Source organism: Pipistrellus kuhlii, unplaced genomic scaffold, assembly GCF_014108245.1.
Source record: "Pipistrellus kuhlii isolate mPipKuh1 unplaced genomic scaffold, mPipKuh1.p scaffold_m20_p_3, whole genome shotgun sequence".
Classification (NCBI taxonomy): domain Eukaryota; kingdom Metazoa; phylum Chordata; class Mammalia; order Chiroptera; family Vespertilionidae; genus Pipistrellus; species Pipistrellus kuhlii.
The window spans coordinates 46,497,538-46,519,523 of NW_023425529.1; the positions used below are offsets into that span (position 1 = coordinate 46,497,538).

The window sequence follows — 21,986 nt, forward strand, 5'->3', positions numbered from 1 at the left end:
AACATTTAGTTTTCACAGTACTTCAGTCTTTCCTTGATTTTCGTGAATTCCAGTTTTGAAGACTACAGACCAATTGTGTAGGATGTCTCTTGATTTGGATTTATCTAATGTCTTCTTATGATTAGATTCAGGTTCTGTATTTTTGGCAGGAATAGCAAGAAGTGACACTGTATTCTTCATATTATATTTTATTAGGTGTTACATAAGTTCTATTTGTCCCATTTTTGTGATGTTAACTTTGATCACTGTTTAACACAATGCCTGGCAGATTTCTCCATTGTAAAGTTACTTTTTTTCTCTTGTAATTAATAAATATATTGTGGGAAGGTACTTTGAAGTTATGTAAATGTCCTGTTCCTCATCAAATTTTTGCCAATTAGTTTTAGCACTCATTGATTTTTTTGGGGGTGAATTATTTATTCCTGAAATTGTTGTCAAATAGTGATTTTCTAGTTCATTCATTACTTCTGCATTCATTAACTGCTATTCTACTGTCAGGAAAAACCTTTTTCACTTCCCCATGTATATACACTAATACAAATAAATAATACATGCACATTTATATATGACTTTTATTTTAGTAAGTAAATTATAATCCTGTTACCATTATTATTATTATTATAATTATAATTAATTATTATTATTATATTTTCCTTTCCCATTGAACTTGGCTAGTCTGAGACAATTTGACAGTGATGGAATTAAGCTAACTTTCTGGTTAGCTTATATATTCTTTTGACATGTCTTCATTATTTTTTGAGCACTTTTTAACTTTCTAGTACAACTAGGCATTCCAGGCTCATCATGTCCTTTGTGCTACTCCTGGTATCAGCCATTTCTCCAAGAATCTCTATTCTTTTAGTGGTATTTAGAAATGAAGATATAGCAACTTCTTGGAATGTCAGTGCTTCTAGGCCCTTCCATTGGTCAAAGACAGGGAATATATATTTGTGTGAATGTATGTACATTCACACAAATAAATCATATATATCTCTCCCAATAAGTTCTCACTGTTGCCTCTAATTCTAGTCTGGTACCACAGAATTCCAGCTCAGTTACCCTACACCATGTAGACCTCCTTCTCATCCTGCTTGTTTGCTGATACCCCCCCACCAGATCAGTACTTGCACACTCCCTCTCCTCCGTTCCCAGTACCCTTGGGCAGACACCCTCATCATCTTTCTCCACTTCCAACACCCAGCTCCAGCTTTTCAGCATGCTCCCCACCCCGACCCCGACCATGCAGAGACCTATTTGGTGACTCTATCTATTTGATTTTGCACTGAATCATTAAGGGAAGAAGGGAGGAATCTACTGTTTATAGTTTAGTTTTGCTTTGTGACCCAACCAGAGAATATTTTGCTTTTAATACATGAATTAGTGCTATTTTTATTTATTCATATGAAATGTGTGTTTGGTGCTAGTTTTATCTTTTCAATGTTATCCTTTCATCTTAACAATTCATTATTATTATTTATTTTTTGATATATGATTTGTATTTCATTTTTTGTGTAGTTTTTTTAAAATAATTTAAATATGTGTAGTTTTAATAGTCCTACTGATTCTTGTTTAACCATAACTTCAAATAATGCACTCAATTCTTTATCATTTTTTCATGACTTATAGTATGAATTATTCTCATGGTTTCCTTTATAGCTTTATTATTGCATTAGCAGGTGAAAATAGTTTTTGATATCCTATAAAAGTTTTGTAAATTAGCCTATTTTTATTAACTCCCGTTCTCTGCTCTATCCCCAGCATTCCCATTCTGATTTTTTTTGTTACATTCTCATAGTTTATAACATTTACCTCTGCTCTGTAGCCATAACTCCTCAGCAATTTAGCTTTTATCTTGCATGAAAATGAATTTAGCATTTGCAGCTAATCCCTTTTACCTAATTTTATCCATTCATCTTTTGGCTGACTAGAGTTTATAATCTAATAGGTTTTTTTCTTTAAGGGTCATAGGAATGGAATGTCTTGAATTCTTGCATTCTGAAAATACTTGTCTGTCACCTTTAGACTGGAAAAATAATTTGAGGAAGTACAAAATGCTTGGGTCTCATTTTTCTTCTTCTAGAGGAATTTGTAAAGACTCCTCTACCCTTTTGGTGTTAGTTTGAAGACAACCTCTAATTATATATATATGATTAGAGGCCTGGTGCACAAATTTGTGTGGGTCTGTGGGATTGGGCCAAAACTCTCCAACACCGTCCAAGGGGTTCTGTTTGTGAGAGGCTGCAGACCAGGCAGAGGGATCCCATGGGTGCACAGTGGCGTGGAGGGAACCGGGAGGTTGGCCAGATTGGGAGGGACTGTGGGAGGGCTCCAGGATATGTTAGGCCCATCTTGCTCTGTCCCGATTGGCTGGACTCCAGCAGCAAGCTAACCTACTGGTTGGAGCATCTGCCCCTGGTGGTCAGTGAATGTCATAGTGAGTGGTTGAGGGGATTTAGCATATCATTAGCATATTATGCTTTGATTGTTCAAATGGCCTACTGGTCAATTGGACACTTAGCATATTGGGCTTTTATTATATAAGACTCTTTCCCCTCAGTTCTTCAGTGGCTATACTGATAGTTTTGCCTGAATGCCCAATGATTCTTTTTAAATTTTTAAATTTTTATTATAGTTGAAATGCAATTTGAGATTAGTTTAGGTGTACAACATAGTGATTAAACATTTTTATACCTTACAAAGTGATCACCACAATAAGTCTAGTATTCACCTACCACCATACCTAGTTATATTCCCTAGGCTGTACTTTACATCCTATGACCTATTTTACAACTGGAAGTTTGTACTTAATCTCCTTCCCTTTTTATAATGATTCTTTTTTTTTTTTTTAAATCTTTGAATATAAGAAATTTTATTTAGACAGTTCTCAGCATTTGTCTTTTTAAATCTGTTTTTCCGTTCAATCTGTAGATTGCCATTTTTAAATTTTATTTTATATTTCTTTATTTATTTAAAATATTTTTATTTCAGAGAGGCAGGGAGAGGGAGAGAGAGATAGAAACATCAATGATGAGAGAGAATCATTGATTGGTTGCCTCCTGCACGTTCCCTATTGGGGATTGAGCCTCCAACCTGGGCATGTGCCCTTGACCTGAATCAAACCTGGGACCCTTCAGCTCCTAGACCAAGGCTCTATCCACTGAGTCACACCGGCTAGGGCTCACATTTTATTATTAATGTTAGTTTTTATTTGTGGTAAAATACATAGAACATAGAACTTACCATCTAAACCATGTATAAGTATACAGTTCAATAGTGTTAAGTACATTTATGTTTTTTCAAGTTGCAAAACTGAAACTCTTCATCTATCAAACAACTCCCCATTTCTCCCTCACCCGAGCCAGATTCAAATTTTATTTTATTTTATTTCATTTTTTCCTGGATTACAGAAACTCTTTATTAACTATTTCCCTTGTACACTATGAGGGTATTCTGGGCAATGGTTTCAAAGTTGGTACTCCACAGTACTTTTTGCTCCTCATTCTCCTCTTCCTTCTTTTGCATGTCAGTAATAATGCCCCAAACCCAAAGACAAATAAACAAACAAACAGAAACCTAACAGAACGTGAAATATTGAAAAATAACATTTTAACATGCTAAAGATTATTATTATTATTTCTTTTTACTTGAAAAATTTTTAATTTTTTTTTATTTTTACATATTTTATTGATTTTCCCCCGTCCCTCCCTCCCACACATCCCCTCCCTCCCCAGAGCTTTATGTCCATTGGTTGTACTTATATGCATGTATACAAGTCCTACAGTTGATCTATTATCTCCCCCAGATCCTCCTCCCCTCCCCGCTGAAATTTGACAATCTGCTTGTAGCTTTACTGTCTCTGTATCTATCTTTTGGTTCATGAGTTTATAATGATCTTTATGATCCACAAATGAGTGAGGTCATGTGGTGTTTCTCTTTCATTGATTGGCTTATTTCACTCAGCATGATGTTCTCCAATTCCATCCAGGTTGCTGCAAATGATGAGAATTCCTTCTTTTTTATGGCAGCATAGTATTCCATTGTGTAGATGTACCATAGTTTTTGGATCCAATCATCTGCTGATGGGCACCTAGGCTGTTTCCAAATTCTGGCTATTGTAGATTGTGCTGCTATGAACATAGGGGTGCATATATCCTTTCTGATTGGTGTTTCTAGTTTCTTGGGATATATTCCTAGGAGTGGGATTACTAGATCAAATGGGAGTTCCATTTTCAGTTTTTTGAGGAAATTCCACACTGTTCTCCACAGTGGTTGCACCAGTCTGCATTCCCACCAGCAGTGCACGAGGGTTCCTTTTTCTCCGCAACCTCGCCAACACTTGTCGTTTGTTGATTTGTTGATGTTGGCCATTCTGACAGGTGTGAGATGGTACTGCAGTGTTGTTTTGATTTGCATCTGTCGGATAATTAGTGACTTTGAGCATGTTTTCATGTGCCTTTTGGCCTTCCTTCTGTCTTCTTTTGAAAATATTCTATTTAGGTCCATTGCCCATTTCTTAATTGGATCATTCACCTTCCTTTTATTTAGTTGTATTAGCTGTCTGTAGATGTTGGAGATTAAACCTTTATCAGTGGTGTTATTAGCAAATATGTTCTCCCACACCGTGGGCTTTCTTGTTGTTTTGTTGATGGTTTCTTTTGCTGTAAAAAAGCTTTTTATTTTGATGTAGTCCCATTTGTTTATTTTCTCTTTAGCTTCCATTGTCCTAGGGGCAGTATCAGTGAAGAAGTTCTTTTGGCATATGTCTGAGATTTTGCTGCCTGTGGATGCTTCTAGTATTTTTATGGTTTCCCATCTGATGTTTAAGTCCTGCATCCATTTTGAGTTTATATTTGTGTATGGTGTAAGTTGGTGATCTAGTTTCATTCTTTTGCATGTGTCTGCCCAATTTTCCCAACACCATTTATTGAAGAAACTGTCTTGACTCCATTGTATATTCATGCCTCCTTTGTCAAATATTAATTGAGCATAGTGATTTGGGTTGATATCTGGGTTCTCAATTCTATTCCATTGATCTATATGTCTGTTCTTGTGCCAGTACCAGGCTGTTTTGAGAACAGTGGCTTTGTAATACAGTTTGAAGTCTGGTATTGAGATCCCTCCTACTTTACCCTTCTTTCTCAGGATTGCTGTAGCTATTCGGGGTCTTTTATTGTTCCAAATGAACTTTTGGAGAGTTCTTTCTAGGTCAGTGAAATATGCCGTTGGTATTTTAATGGGGAGTGCATTGAACCTATAGATTTCTTTAGGAAGTATGGACATTTTGATGATGTTGATTCTACCAATCCATGAACATGGTATGTTCTTCCATCTCCTTCCATCTTCCTCTATCTCTTTTTTCAGTGTCATGTAGTTTTCTGCATATAGGTCCTTTACTTCCTTAGTTAAATTTATTCCTAGGTATCTTAATTTTTTTGGTGCGATGGTAAATGGAATTGCTTTTTTAGTCTCTGTTTCTGTAGTTTCACTGTTGGTGTATAGAAATGCCATGGATTTCTTGGCATTAATTTTGTATCCTGCTGCATTGCCAAATTCATTTATTAAGTCAATTAGTTTTTTAATGGAGTCTTTTGGGTTTTTTATGTACAATATCATGTCATCTGCAAATAAGGATAACTTTACTTCTTCTTTTCCAATTTGGATGCCTTTTATTTCCTCCTCTTGTCTAATTGCAATGGCTAGTACTTCCAGTACTATGTCAAACAGGAGTGGCGAGAGTGGGCATCCCTGTCTTGTTCCTGTTCTTAGAGGGAATGGTTTTAGTTTTTGCCCATTGAGTATAATGTTGGCCATGGGTTTATCATATATGGCTTTTATTATTTTGAGGTATGATCCTTGTACTCCCACCTTGTTAAGAGTTTTTATCAGGAAAGGGTGTTGGATTTTATCAAATGCTTTTTCTGCATCAATTGATATGACTATATGATTTTTATCTTTCAATTTGTTTATGTGATGTATCACATTTATTGATTTGAGGATATTGTACCATCCTTGCATTCCTGGAATAAATCCTACTTGGTCATGGTGTATGATCTTTGTGATGTTTTTCTGGAGACGATTTGCTAGAATTTTGTTGAGGATTTTGGCATCTATGTTCATGAGGGATATTGGCCTGTAATTCTCTTTCATTGAGTTGTCTTTATCTGGTTTTGATATTAGGGTAATGCTGGCTTCATAGAAGGAGTTTGGAAGTGTTCCTTCCTCTTGGATTTTTTGGAATAGTCTGAGGAGGATAGGTTTTAGTTCTTCCTTGAATGTTTGGTAAAACTCTCCTGTGAAGCCATCTGGCCCTGGGCTTTTGTTTGCTGGAAGCTTTTGGATGACTGTTTCAATTTCTTCCCAAGTCACTGGTCTATTGAGATTTTTAGATTCTTCCTGATTGAGTTTTGGAAGTTTGTATTTTTCTAGGAATCTGTCCATTTCCTCCAGGTTGTTCAGTTTGTTGGCATAGAGTTGTTTGTAGTATTTTGTAACAATCTGTTGTATTTCGGTGGGGTCTGTTGTTATTTCACCTCTTTCATTTCTGATTTTGTTTATTTGGGTCCTCTCTCTTTGTTTCTTGGTTAGTCTGGCTAGAGGTCCATCTATCTCGTTTATTCTTTCAAAGAACCAGCTCTTGGTTTTGTTGATCTTATGTATTGTTTTTTTGGTCTCTATGTCCTTTATTTGTGCTCTGATTTTTGTTATTTCCTTCCTTCTGCTTACACTGGGCTTTTCTTGTTGTTCCTTTTCTAACTTTTTGAGTTGTAGAGTTAGATCATCTGTTACCCTTTTTTCTAGTTTTTTGCAATAGGCTTGTAAGGATATGAACTTCCCTCTCAGAACTGCTTTTGCTGTGTCCCATAGATTTTGGATTGTTGTGTTTTCATTGTCATTTGTTTCCAGGATGTTTTTAATTTCTTCCTTGATTTCTCTGGTAACCCAGTCCTTGTTTAATAGCATGCTGTTTAGTCTCCATGTGTTTGATTTCTTTGGATTATTTTTATTGTAGTTAATTTCCAGTTTTATGCCATTATGGTCTGAGAAGATACTTGATACGATTTCTATCTTCTTGAATTTGAAGAAACTTTGCCTATGTCCCAAAATGTGGTCTATCTTTGAGAATGTCCCATGTGCACTTGAGAAGAATGTATATTCTGTGGCTTTGGGGTGCAGTGTTCTGAAGATGTCAATTAATTCCATCTGGTCTAGTGAGTCATTTAGGATTGATATTTCTTCGCTGATTTTTTGTTTAGATGATTTGTCGAAGGGTGACAGTGGGGTATTAAAATCTCCTACTATGGTTCTATTGCTATCAATCTCTCTCTTAATGTCCTCCAGCAGTTTTTTAATGTATTTGGTTGCTCCTGTATTGGGTGCATATATATTTACCAGGGTTATTTCTTCTTGTTGGATTGTTCCCTTTAGTATTATGAAGTGGCCTTCATTATCTCTTATTATGTCCTTCACTCCGAGATCAAATTTGTCAGATATAAGTATTGCTACCCCAGCTTTTTTTTCATTTCCATTTGCCTGGAAAACTTTTTTCCATCCCTTCACCCTCAGTCTGTGTGCATCTCTTTTTCTGAGGTGGGTTTCTTGTAGACAACAGATGTATGGGTCTTGTTTTCTTATCCAATCTGTTACCCTATGTCTTTTGATTGGAGCATTTAATCCATTTACATTTAAGGTTATTATTGATAGGTCCTCATTTGACGCCATTTTTATTCTATACCCGTGTTCCTTCTTCACTTCTTATTTCTTTATTTTTACAGTAGACCCTTTAGCATTTCTTGCATTGCTGGTTTGGTGGAAATAAATTCCTTCAGTCTTTTTTTGTCTGTGAAGCTCCTGATTTCCCCTTCAGTTTTGATTGATAGCCTTGCTGGGTACAGTATTCTTGGATTCAGACCCTTACTTTGCATGACTTTGTATATTTCATCCCATTCCCTTCTGGCCTGATAAGTTTCTGTTGAGAAATCAGTTGCTAGTCTGATGGGGGTTCCTTTGTATGTAACTTTCTGTCTCTCTCTGGCTGCTTTTAAGATTTTTACTTTGTTGATGTTGTTTGCCAATTTAATTATAATGTGCCTTGGAGTCTGTCTTCTGGGATTCATTTTGCTTGGGACTCTGTGAGCATCTTGGATTTGTGTGGGTTTTTTCTTCTCTATTTCAGGAAAGTTTTGTGTCATTATTTCTTGAAATACTTTTTCCATGTCTACCTCAGTTTCCTTTTCTTCTGGAACCCCTATTATTCAAATATTATTTTGTTTTGTATTGTCCCATAGCTCCCGTAGGCTCTCCTCCTGCTTTTTAATCTTTTTTTCTAGAAGTTGCTCTACTTGGGTATTTTTTTCCATCTTATCTTCTAGCTCACTGATGCGGTCCTCTGCTTCATCTAGTCTACTCTTGATGCTTTCTATTGAGTTCTTCATGGTAGCGATGTCATTTTTCATTTCTTCTTGGTTCTTCTTCAGTTCCTCATGGCTCTTCTTCAGTTCCTCATGGTTCTTCCTCATTTCTTCTTGGCTATTGTCAAATTTCTCTTCCATTCTTTTTAGCCATCCTATGATCATTAGTCTGAATTCTTGCTCTGGTAGGCTGCTTGCCTCTGACTCGTTTACTTCCTTTTCTGGTGATGCCTGCTTTTCTTTCACGTGCGGACTATGTTTTTGTCTCCCCATGGCCTCTCTTTTCAGGATGTCTGGTTATGTGGTGTTCCTTCTCCTTTCCGTGGGTGACTGAAGAGCTCCCTTGAATCCACGTGTCTGCGCCGATTCGGGCTTCTCAGCTGCTCGATGGACCTCTCCGCTGGGGTTTTCCAGGCCTCAGAGAAGCTACTCCTTTCCTGGTAAGGTGGCGGAGCCCCCGAGCCGCAGCCTCAGCTCGCCGCCACTTCTGCCGCCGTGGCAGTGCTGGCCACCTGGCCAGGAAATCCTGTCCAGTGGACAGCTCCCTACCTTCCTTGAGAACTCCGCTGCCCCTCAGCTGCCAATCAACATTTTCTGAGCTGCTCAAATGCTACTTTTGTCTCTTCTGGGACCAGAGTCAGAACAAGTCCGACTGTTCAGTCGCCATCTTCAAGCTCCGCCCTCAAATTTTATTTTTAAGGAACACTTTAATTATGTCTTTAATTCTGCTTTTCTTTTCTAGGTGATCAGTTCTTTTTTTCAGGAGCAGTCCTCATTCATATGGTGGATCTAGTTATAAACAAAGTGTCTTTGATTTTATTCCTCTGAGTATATTATGCACTTTGTCTGCTCTGCCCATGAGCTGTCATCATGGAAACTGTGTCAGCTTCCTCCATCAATTTGGTTCCAGTTTCACTGGACTTGGCAGAAGTTCTTCATAAAAAGTGTTATTTGAGCCCAGCTGGTGTGGCTCAGTGGTTGAGCATTGACCTAGGAACCAGGAGGTCATGGTACAATTCTCAGACAGGGCACATGCCAAGGTTTCAGGCTCCATCCCCACTGTGGGGTGTGCAGGAGGTGGCTGATCAATGATTCTCTATCATCATTGATGTTTCTTTCTCTCTCCCTCTTTCTTCCTATCTGAAATCAATAAAAAATATTTTTTAAAAAGGAAAGTATTATCTGGGGTTGTTTTCATCCAAAATGAAATTTATATAACTGTATTTATTTTCCTTGTGGTAAATCAATTTAATTGGTTTCAAAGATCAGACGTTGGTAGATGTATCTTTATTCCTTCTCATTATATTTGGAATTGTGTTGAGTGTTTCTCTTATTAATTTCTATATAATTTATTATAACAGTGATTTTCAGCTTATGGAACATATAAAATAATTACTTAAATTCTGCATCATGCCAAAAATTTTATTTTTTGTTGATTTGACAAAAAAAAATATAATTTTGATTCATTCACACTGGATGGCTATTGTGGTGTTGGCCATTGTTTTTTTTATTTTATTTTTTTGACAAATTAAGGGAAAAGAAGTTAATGCCCCTGACTAAATAGTCATGTTTTAGAAAGTCTTGTGGCATACCAGATGAAAATCAATGATTTAGAATATCACCCATAGGTGAACATCCAATTCCACAACCCCAGAATTAGGAAAACAATTGTCAATGGAACGAACTTACAACCCCAAATAACACTTACCTTTTTAAGTATATTTTTAAATTTGTTTATTATTTCTTGTCATTCCATGAAATTGGGTGTGGGAAGGGGATGGAAAGCTGTGCTTGGCCTTTTAGCTGGACACAGATGCGTTTGTATGTGTCTTGAGTGGTTTGTGTCAGAGAGACCACCTTCTGCTCCCCACACCCCCAACAAAAGTAATATGTTAAGGTAACATACAACAAGGGGAAGCTGCTGATGCCTTTTTCCTTGTTGGTCTGCCCAGGGATTTTGGACTGCTGTCATTGTCTATGGGATGAACCATTTCACTGGGCCTGGGGTCTCCTCTGGAACAGTGTCTGGGAAACCTTCCCCTTCATCAGGCTTTGTCATGGCCACTGTACCATCCAAAGCACAGAGATGGTTAAAGTTTTCTGCCCTTTGAGGGATAGGGGGAACGTGGGGTGTATTGGAGTGCTGGAAGGCAGATAACACCAGAGCCTGGGTGGGTACTGTCAGTGGGGAGGATGGGAGAAGTGTTGTGTGCAGGGATGGGCCTGAATGGACAGTGCCTACATGAATCTCCATCATTCAATACACAGGCCGTTTGTGAAATAAGCATCTATTATCCATTGAGTATTAGGGGCCCATCAGGACAGTGAAATGGATTACACATAGACTTGGTTCTGAAGAGTTATATACCTTCGAATAGGTAAAGAGGTAGCACAAGTGGAGACATTAATTTCACAGGATGAGAATGGAGAGGTGAGTGGAAGGGGTGAATTCATTCAACATTCATTCCAGGCACTGTTTTAGGAATTGAAGCTATACCAGCAAAAAACCCCCAGAAATCTCTGCTCTCCTGGTGTTTACGTTCTAGTTAAGAAAATTGATAAATACGTAAATTACATAGTATATTGGGTAGTCAGAAATGCTATAAGATAAGATCCAGAGATCTGCTCTACAACATAATGTCTATACAACATTGTGTACTTAAAACTTGTTAAGCCCTGGTCAGTGTAGCTCAGTTGTTTGGGCTTTGTTCCATGCACCAGGAGGTTGACAGTCTGATTTCCAGTCAGGGCAGATGCCTAGGTTTTGGGCTCAATCCCCAGTGTGGGTGTGTGCAGGAGACAGCCTATCTATGTTTCATTGATGTTTCTCTCTATTTCTCCCTCTCCCTTCCTCTCTCTATAAATCAATAAAAACAAAATGAAATAACAATAACAAAAAAGCAGACATTTGCAATACTTTCAATAATAAAGATAAATTAAAAAAAAAACCACACTGAGGTGAAAGAATTAAATACTGAGAAATAAATTTAACCAAAGAGATAAAATATCTGTGCATTAAAAACTGAAAGACATATATATCAATATAATGGACTATTATTCAGCCACGAGAAAAAGGGAAATCCTGCCATTTGAAACAACATGGGTAGAACCGGAGGATATTATGCTAAGAGAAATAAGTGAGAGAAAGACAAGCACTTTATGATCTAATTTATATGTGAAATCTAAAAAACCAAACGAATGGAAACAAAGTAGATTGGTGGTTGCCAGGGCTTAGGAGGGGGGGAGGATATGGGTGATGGTGGTCAAAGGCTGTGACTTTCCAGTTATAAGAAGAAGCCAGTAGCCTGCTGAGATGTTGAATATGTGAATAGGGGTGTGTGTTATTTTCCTACCATAAACTGGATGATTGCAAACAACAAAAATTTATTGTCACTTAGTTTTGGAAGCTAAAAGTTCACAATCAAGGTGTCAATAGGGCCATGCTCTTTCAGAAACCTGTAGGGAAGGGAGAAACCAAGATGGTGGCATAGGTAAATGCCTAACTGCAGCCTCGCACAACAATTTCAAAAAAAATACAACTAAAATACAAAATGGACGTTATCCAGAACTATAGGAAAGTTGACTGACTGGAAATTCTACAACTAGAAGGAAAGAGAAAGCCAGAAGGAAAATGAGAGGAGCTGTAAAAGCCTAAGGTACAGAGACACAGTGCACACGTGGGGAGAGGACAGAGCTGGAGAGAAGGGGGCTGCTGAGTGCCTGGCTGGCGTTCCCCAGTGGGAAGGAGACAAAAGCTCCAGACTGTGCTGAGCCCCAGTTCTAACTGGGCTGATCCCCAGTTCTGGGCCAGGCTCTGGGTACCCAGGCTCATATGGAGGAAATCTGGGCTGTAAGGTGGGAACTCAGGGGAGCGGAGAAAGGCAGAGCTCCGGAGGCGTGCACGTGAATACGCACAGAGGACGGACTGTTTTCTATGCTACTGGATTGCCACAGCGGGAAGGAGACAAAAGATACAGACTACTCTTAACCCCACTTCCAACCCCATTTCCAGTTGCACTGAACCCCAGTTCTGGGCTCAATGGGGGAGAGACTGGACTGTCTGGCAGCGGGCGAAACTCAAGGGCACCTTTCTCTCAGAGGTGCTTGTAGTGGGTACCAAAGGACACTGAGGAACACTGAGATTCAGGAACCTCATAGGGTGGGGCTGATGGGAAGCCAAGGCTGTAGGCTTCACCCTGAAACTCTGCCCCATCAAAACTGAGCACAGAGGCTTTTGCAATTTTCCAAGTCTAGTCGAAAAAGGCTTTCTCTTGGCATATATACAGCTGATCCCCACAGCCAATAGGCCTGGAGGTCAGTTCCTCCCAGTCATCCCAACAAAAATCAAGACTTAACTACAACAAGGCTGTGCACACGGTCTATAAAGGGGTGCACCGAGATAGTCTATCTCAGGTAACTGGGAAGCTGACCCACTGAACCATATAGGACAACTTAGCACACAAGCCACCCTACCAACAAAGGGAAGCAGAGAAAATGCCGATACAAGGAAACAGATCACAAATGAAAGAAATGGAGGACAAAAAGCAACTGGATATAGAGTTCAAAACCACATTTATAAGGTTTTTTTAAAGAATTTCCTAGAAAAGGCCGATAAAATAAATGAGACCTATGACGATATGAAAAGAGATCAACTAGAAATAAAGAATACATTATTTGAAATAAAAAGTATTATACAGAGTCCTAAAAACAGAATGGAAGATGTCAAGAATCAAGTCAAAGATTTGGAACACAAAGAGCCAGAAGACACTCCTCCACAGAAGCAAGAAGACAAGAGAATCCAGAAATTGAAGATAATGTAAGAAACTTCTGGGACAACTTCAAGTGAACCAACATCAGAATTATGGGGTCCCAGAAGAAGAGAGAGAGCAAGATATTGAAAACATACTGAAAGGAATAGTGACAGAAAACTTTTCCCACCTTGTAAAAGAATTAGATTTACAAGTCCAGGAAGTGTACAGAACCACATACAAAAGGAATCCGAAGAGGACCACACCAAGACACATCATAATTAAAATGCTTAGAGCAAAAGAGAAAGAGAGAATATTAAAAGCAGCAAGAGAAATGCAGGTAGTTACGTATAAAGGAGCACCCATACGATTGTCAGCTGATTTCTCAACAGAAACCGTGCATGCCAGATGGGAATGGCAAGAAATATTCAAGGTGATGAAAACCAAGAACCTACTGCCAAAAATACTCTACCCAGCAAAGCTATCACTCAGAATCGAAGGGCAGATAAAGAGCTTCACAAATAAAAGGAAAGCTAAAGGAGTTCATTACCACCAAACCAGAATTATATGAATTGCTGAAGGGTGTTCTTTCGGAAGAGAAAGAAAATAAAGATAAAAATTATGAACAACAAATACATAACTCTCAACAAGTGAAGCTAAAAACCAAGGGAATTAAAAAATCTGATGAACAATATTAACTGGTGAATACAATAGAATCAGAGGTATGAAAGTTGAGTGAACTGACGATTCTCGGGGAAAAGGGGAGTTGGGGGTGCAGGAAGGGTCTGAACATAAACTGTGCACCTATGGATGAGGACCATGGGGAATGGGGAAAGGGCAGAGGGTCGGGTGGTAACCTGGTGGAGGGGAGAAATGGAGGGGGGGAAAATGAGGAACATTTGTAATGATACGAACAATAAAGATTTATTTATTTATTTTAAAAAAGAAAGAAACCTGTAGGGAAGAACCCTTCACTACCTCTTCTTGTTCATGGTGTTGGCATCACACCAGTTCCTGCCTTCTTAGTTACATAACCATCTATCCTTGCATGTCTTTATAGAATCTTCCCTTTGTGTGTGTCTGTGTCCCAATTTCTCTCTCTCTCTCTCTGTCTCTGTCTCTGTCTCTCTCTCTCTCTCTCGATTTTTTAAATTGATTTATAAAGAGAGAGGAAGGGAGGATAAACTAAGATGGTGACATAGGTAAACACTGGAACTCGCTGCCTCGCACAACCACTTGAAAACTACAGCTAAAAGGCAAAACAGACATTATCCAGAATCACAGGATGGCTGGATGAGTAGAAATTCTACAACTAGAAGGGAAGAGAAAAGCACACTGAGACTCAGAGGAGTTGCAGAAGTAAAGTGCAGAGGTATGGAGGCATGCGGAAAGGGGCTGGCAACTGAGGATGTGGCTGACGTTTTCAATCGGGAGGGAGACACAAGCTCCCAACTGTTCTAAAATCCAGTTCTGGGCAAGACTCTGGGGACCCAGACTCATATGGGGAGAAACTGGACTGTGTGGCAGCAGACAGAAATGGAGGGGTGGCTTTCTCTCAGAGGTGCTTACAGTGATTACTGAGAGACACTGAGATCCAGGGGCCTCTTAGGGCAGGGCTGATGACCAGCCATAGCTTATTGCTCTGCCCTGAGACTCTGCCCCATCCAAGTTGTGTGAAGAGGCTTTTGCATATGAATGGCTTATTCCTTTGAAATCTAAATTTACCTAACAAACTGCAGCTGAGTCAGAGAGACCAAGAACATCCAAAAGAAGGCCCAAGGCCCCATAGCAACTTGCATTGCTTCACAGCTGGGCCTCATCTATGCATCTCCTAAACCCAAACAAAGAAGAGGAATCTGCAGATATCTCCCTAGCTCCCACTTGGTGGCCTCAGGCAGAGGCTGAATTAGCACCTCCTTGGAGATTCAAGAGCCAGTGTACCTAGTGGTCAGAGCAGGACCATCCAGAGTACAACTCCTCAGATTGATAAGGGACACACTCAGGGAGCATATTCAGTGAGCACTAAAACCCCATTGAAGCAAGTCTTGGCTCATAAGAGTGTCTCCAGCACTGAAGTTCTCCCATCATAGACATAGCTGATTCTCATAGCTCATTGGCCTGGAGGTCAATTCCTCCCAGTGATACCAACAACAATCAAGTTGATGTTAATTCCTCCCAGTGATACCAATAAGTCTCCTATAGTTAAGGAGGCTTAACTATAACACTGAACACCCAACCCACAAAGGGGTGCACCAAGAGTGTCCACCTCAGGTAACTGGGGAGGCTGAGCCATGTGCCCTATAGGACACCTAGTACACAAAGCCACTCTATGAACACAGGGAAGCAGCAAAAATGTGGAGACATAGAAAAAGGTCACAAATGAAAGGAATTAAGGAAAGCAAACTACTGGATATAGAGCTCAAAACCACAGTTATATGGTTTTTCAAGAATTTCCTAAAAAGGCCCATAAATTTAGTGAGACCCTCAAGAATATGAAAAAGGACCAACTAAAAATTAAGCATACACTAAGTGAAATAAAGAATAATATACAGAGATCCAACAGTAGACTAGAGGATTGCAAGAATCAAGTCAAAGATTTAAAATACAAAGAAGCAAAAAACACCCAACTGAAAATCCAAAAAGAAAAAGAATCCAAAAAGTTGAAGATAGTGTACAGAGCCTCTGGGACAACCTCAAGTGTACCAACATCCAAATTATGGGGGTGCCAGAAGAAGTGATAGAGGAAGATACTGAAACCCTATTTGAAGAAATAATGACAAAAAACTTCCCCCACCTAGTGGAAGAAATAGATGTATAAGTCCAGGAAGGACAGAGAACCCGAAAGAAAAGGAATCCAAAGAGGAAAACACCAAGACACATCATAATTAAAATACCAAGAGGAAAAGACAAAGAGAGGATCTTAAAAACAGCAAAATTTTTTAAAGATTAATTGCGGTAAAGTTAATTACCTACAAGGGAGCAGCCATACAATTTTCAGCTGATCTCTCAACAGAAACTATCCAGGCCAGATGGGAGTGAAAAGAAATATTCAAAATGATGAATAGCAAGAAACTACAACCAAAATTACTCTACCCAGCAAAGCTATCATTCAGAATTGAAGGGCAGATAAAGAGTTTGACAGATAATAAAAAGCTAAAGGAGTGCATCAATAAGAAACAAGTATTATATAAAATGCTGAAAGGTATTCTTTAAGAAGAGGAGGAAGAAGAAAAAAGTTAAGATAAAAATTATGAACAAGCCAAAACCAGTTTGGCTCAGTGGATGGAGCGTTGGCCTGCAGACTGAAAGGTCCCAGGTTCGATTCCGGTCAAGGGCATGTACCTTGCTTGTGGGCACATCACCATATGGGGTATGCAGGAGGTGGCTGATGTTGATTCTCTCTCATCGATGTTTCTGGCTCTCTATTTCTCTCTATTCCTCTGTGTAAAAAAATCAATAAAATGTATATTTTTAAAAAAATTATGAACAACAAATATCTATCAACAAGTGAATCTAAAAATCAAGTGAATAAAAAAATCTGATGAACAGAATAAACTGGTGAATCAGGGGCTTAGAAAGGGAGTGGAATGACAATCCTGGGGCAGGGGGGAACGGGGTGTGGGAATTGTGGGAAGAGACAGGACAAAAATCATACACCTATGGATGAGGATAGTGGGAAGTGGGGGTAAGGGTATGGCTTAATATGGGAACTGGGTGGAGGGGATCTATGGGGGGAAAAAAGAAGAACAACTCTAATAATCTGAACAATAAAGATTTAATTTAAAAAAAAGAGAGAGAGAGAAGGAGAAACATCGATGTGAAAGTGACATATCAATTGGCTGCCTCCTGCACACCTGCATCAGTGCACAGGACGATGCCCAACCAACTGAGCCACACCAACCAGGCCCAGCAAATTAACTGGCCCAGTGTGGAAAGTATGAGTGGAAGGCAGGAGGGATGCATTTTTACTAATGCCACAAGAAACTGACCTTTGTAGCAATAACTCAGGATTTGACTATTTTCAGGATGACAAATCTTGGATCTTTGGAGGTTGATTAATTTTTGGAAGTGCTCAAATTTCACTAGGAGCCCTTGTGAAGAAGGAGGAGGCAGACCGAATCGAGTGGCATTTGGAGCAAGAGGCCCACCACATGTGGCTGTGGCTCAGTGTGACTAAAAGGGCTTGTTAGAGGCCGTGTCTTGAAAGTGGGCTGTGACTGGCTCAGGGTATGGGCTCCAGGCAGGAATTTTCTCCCTCTCCCTCAGGCCCACCCAACAGAACACAGGCACACAACAAGTTATATGCTTTCAATTTAATTGCTCTGAGCTCTACACATGTTTAAGGCATTACGTTTTTAGATCCCATTCTGTACGGATTGTTACTTGTACGGAATTGTTACCCAAATATTTTCTTCAGAATGTTCCAGTCCTCTGGAAGAAAGCAGAGATGAAAATGAGGCTTGAACGGCCCCAACCACAACCCACCCATTCCATCCTCAACTCAATCTTCTTTCCAACCTCCCTGTGCCCCTGAGGGTCTGACACAGAAGTCAGAGGGAGGGAGGTTAGATTCACAAGAGGCCAAAGGATGAGCCCTATCCCCCAACCTGGGCAGGAATGAGAGAAAGAGAAATGAGCAAGCAGACTCTGCAGTGGGAAGGTTGGGGGTCGGACCCTAGGGGGATCTGGTATTAGACAACCATGCATTTTGAATGTGGACGAGAAATTTGAGCCATTTAAGGCACAAATGAAGGAAATTTCAATGGAGAGGGGCTGAGGTAGTTCTGCATCCCCATCCTAAGAAATCCTGTGCAGGGTGATGGTGGGGCGTGGTCTTTCCCACCTCTCCACTTGGCTGGTGGCTGGTGAGTATTCCCGCTCCCACAAGGCTTTGCCTTAGGATGCACTCACCTTTAAGATTATCTATTTTATCTACAATTTTTTTCTCCAACTTTTCTTTTGTGTCTTCAATGCGGTCTTTTATCTTCTCGATATCCTTCTTTATCACACCTAATTTTGGAGCAGGAGAATTACATCAGCAGAAAAGCCATGTCATTAAAAAAGTTCCCACCTCTTCCTCTCTTCCCCCATTACCCTTGTATAAATTCCTAAAGTGCAGAAGTTTTGCTGAGGGGCTCAGCTTCTCATAGGAAAGTGGGTGGGCCAGGAAGGAAGCCATGTATAGTGAGGCAGCAAAATCTGCTATTGCACAGACCCTGTGTTAGTGTGCAGTGTTCACCTCATTTATGTGTTGTGTTCAGGTGAACAAATGAATGTCTGCTTCTTCTGGGCTTGTCTTTGTGCACAGAGGCATCATGTAGACCTGATGCCAGAAATTTCTCTGGGCTGTATCTGTTATAGAGACAGAGACTTACCTATTAAAGTGTTTTCTTGCTTCTCGGTTGACTCCTGGGATGCCTCCGAAGGCTGGTCTGCTGCGGTTGTCTCTTGGGGCGCATCAGATTGCGCTGGAGTTACAAACACAGATTTGTTGATTTTAGCAAAGTCAAGTGTATTTTTTCCCCCTTAAGAATGGGTGGCAGGCCTCAGATACCTAATATGTGCTGGGTACCAGGATACAGAAATGATATGGCATAAACTCTCCCTCTCAAGAGAAATGGGATTTCTACACACCATGTGCTTATTATAGATGAGTGTTTGTTTCTCCCGCCCTCTTCCATCCTCACCTCGCTTCCCCCTCCCCCCACTTCCCCTCACTCCAATGCATTTGGTGAAATCTTAACTTCTAACAGAATGGTATTAGGAGGTGTGGCCTTAGGGAGGTGAAGCCCTCATGAATGACATTAGTGCCCTTGTAGAAAGGACCACAGAGAGCTCTCTTCCCTTCTTTCCACCATGTGAGGATACAATGAAAAGTTGGCAGTCTTCAACCTGAAAGAGGGTCCTCACCAGAACCTGACCATGCAGACACCATGGTCCTAGATGTCTAGCCTCCAGGACCATGGGAAATACCTTTCTGTTGTGTAAGCCAATGTACAGTTACTTGTAACAGCCCACCCGAATGGACTGAGACAGCACCTCTTGGGAGATGGGCAGGGTTGGGGAGGAATGGAGAGAGGAGTGTGGGGAGCAGTTAGGGAGCATGGTAGAGAGAAGTGGGGTGTTGAATGCAGGATTTTGGCAGGGAGGCTGTTCTAAAGGGGCTTCCTTGGGGGCAGGAAGTGAGTCAGCAAGAGCTTTGGGGAAGGCATGTGTGGAACAGGTGAGTAGAATGTGAGTTAGTTAAATTTAGCAGATGTGGGTGGTACATGAAGGAGAGGCATGGGAAAGAGGGTTGGAAATGGGGTGTGAGGCCAGATAGTGGGCAGCTTGCAAAGCAGCTGGGAGTCACGAAAGCTGTTTACAGGTAAAGGTCTGAATACTGCATGGGACATTGCCCTTATTATTTGATCTTATCGTTTTCTCCCTTTTATTCACAAAAGCCTTTCTCCACTCTCCCCATTAACCTTGCCTGTATGAGTTCTCCTGCTTCTTCCCTACACCTGTCCCACCCTAAGCCATGCTCTTCTATTACCACCAAGATCAGGACCCAGTCCCCTCTCCCCGAATTCCTCCCTGCAGCTTCCCTGACATCTCAGCTGTTCAACCCTTCCCCCAGGCAGAAACAAGAGGGGGAAAACTCACTGGTCTCAGAGTAATCAGCAGTTGTGGGATCACTGGTGGTATCTTCTTCTTCTGTAACCGAGAAGAGAGACAACTATGAGGACTGAACCTGATCCACACCAGAGCCATCCTCCCTCCCACCCCCAATTCTGAGCTCTCAGGAATGTTTGTGGACACCGGGGGACAAATTTCACTGTTGGCTGAGCAGACCCTACTGCCACACCAGTGGGACCATCAGACCATTCTTTCTGATGTTTAACTCCTCCTGCAGTTTCTTTTTTGAAGCAGAAAAGTGGGATATTCCTCTGAAAATTGCCTTCCTCCTGTTCTTTTCACTGTGAGGGTGCCCTAAGCTAGTGTCAGGGAGCCAGTCATGGCCTGTGGTGGTAGAAGTTGGCAGTGCAGATTCCACTGGGTCATGCTCAGGTCATTTATGGGATTGGGTTATAGCTCTAACTCCCCTTATTCTTTCAACATAATGTTTATGCAAAGTCTGCTAAGTGAAGGGAGTTCTATGATGAAGAAGGTGGACAAGATTCCCATCCCTTCAGAGCTAACAACCTTATTATTTAGATGGTGCAATATGGGTAAAAGAGGTCTCATTGGTCCTTTATACACTTTATTTTTAAGGAAGACTTTCTTGAGAAATTCATACCTAAAGTGAAATTTCACAGATGAGAAAGCACTGGTTAGGTGATATTCAGAGTTGGCTGGGGAAGGGGACAGGCAGAAGGAAGAGCAAGAAGGAAGGTCCCAGAGTTTGAGGAATGACATGGTTATCCTGGCCCAAATAGTGCCTTTGTGCAATTGGAAAAGGCATCCTGAGAGAGAGGCGTGGGCAGGGTTCACTGCTTGGCAAGTGGAACAGGGGCTAGATTTCAGCCCCTTCAGCTTCTCTGCCTGGTACCACTGTGTAGGGAACAACCTGCCCAGCTATATACAGTGACCCAGAGGCCCTGCAATAAGAGCAAAGGAGGATGTGTGAGGAGATGGCCAGAGGTTTCCTACCCCATCACCCCTCCACACAGCAATGGGGTAAATAGGCCACATGTAGAGAATTGGGGGCTGGCAGGGGGGCCAGGTAGGAGGGGTCAGGAGTCACTTGCAGAAGGAAGAGAAGCCAGCACAGCATTAGGAGAGAAAGAGAGGTCTAAAGTCAGGAAGGAAGGCTTCCCTGGACTTTGAGGGCTTCTGCAGTGGGAGGGCCATACTCACGGGCACAGACCAGGGTCCCAGCCAGAGCTGCCAGGAGGAGAAGAGATGTGAATCTCATGGTTGACGCTCAGGAGTGAGTATCAAAGCAGAATCCTCAGAGGATCGCAAGTACAGTGCTGAGACTGCTGGGCCCTTTTAAGGATACCAAGGGCCAATGGGAAACAAACTAGGAGGGGTGTTACTTCCTCCTCCCCCTCCCCTTCTTCCCCAGAAGAAGGGGAGGGGGAGGAGGAAATCATCCTTGTTGATTTTAGTCACCTGCTAAAATCAACAAGGATTAGCTGGGGCTGGCAGATACCTGGCACCAACCTTCTTTTTCCTTCTCCACCCCACCTGCCTTCTGGGTTCACATCTCTGGGATCTCAGATTTGGTTTGGGAGATTTTAAAATGTGTCTGCTGAGGGCCGAAACCGGTTTGGCTCAGTAGATAGAGTGTCGGCCTGCAGACTGGAAGGTACCAGGTTTGATTCCGGTCAAGGGTATGTACCTTGGTTGCGGGCACATCCCCAGTAGTAGGGGGTGTGCAAGAGGCAGCTGACCGATGATTCTCTCTCATCAATGTTTCTAACTCTCTATCCCTCTCTTCCTCTCTGTAAAAAATCAATAAAATATATTTTAAAAAATGTGCCTGCTGAGGGTACTGGGAGGACTCTTAGTCCTGGCATCTCTCCTGAAGGAGATTGGGGTTTGGGAGCTCACATTACCCACCTCTTGTCTAGATCTCCACTGGACTCAGTGCAGGGGCTTGAAGGTTTCTCCAGGCTAAGTGGGTCCCATTCCCTGGAGAGGCCACACTCAGAACACACTTGGGGACTGAGTTCATGGCTCCTTTATCTTCTTGAGGACATGGTGCCTTCTCTGGAGTTGTCTTCTGCTTTTACACTTAAATTTTCCATAGGAAGAACTGCCCCAGACCCACATGGGTCCCTGTAAGCCTCTACGCTCAGGTCCAAGCAATGAGATCCCACATTTCTGAGAGGATCTTCTGGTT

The 21,986-nt window shown here is 41.1% G+C and overlaps 1 long non-coding RNA gene across 1 annotated transcript; it reads right to left on the bottom strand.

Annotated features, from left to right (window-relative positions):
* Nucleotides 1-11,250: 11,250 nt before the first annotated feature.
* Nucleotides 11,251-18,373, bottom strand: LOC123653189. The gene is made up of 3 exons (XR_006742848.1): nucleotides 18,167-18,373; nucleotides 15,249-15,258; nucleotides 11,251-11,263 (listed from the first exon to the last, which is right to left on the bottom strand). It is a non-coding gene; the product is annotated as an uncharacterized LOC123653189 (long non-coding RNA).
* Between the last annotated feature and the right edge of the window lie 3,613 nt (nucleotides 18,374-21,986).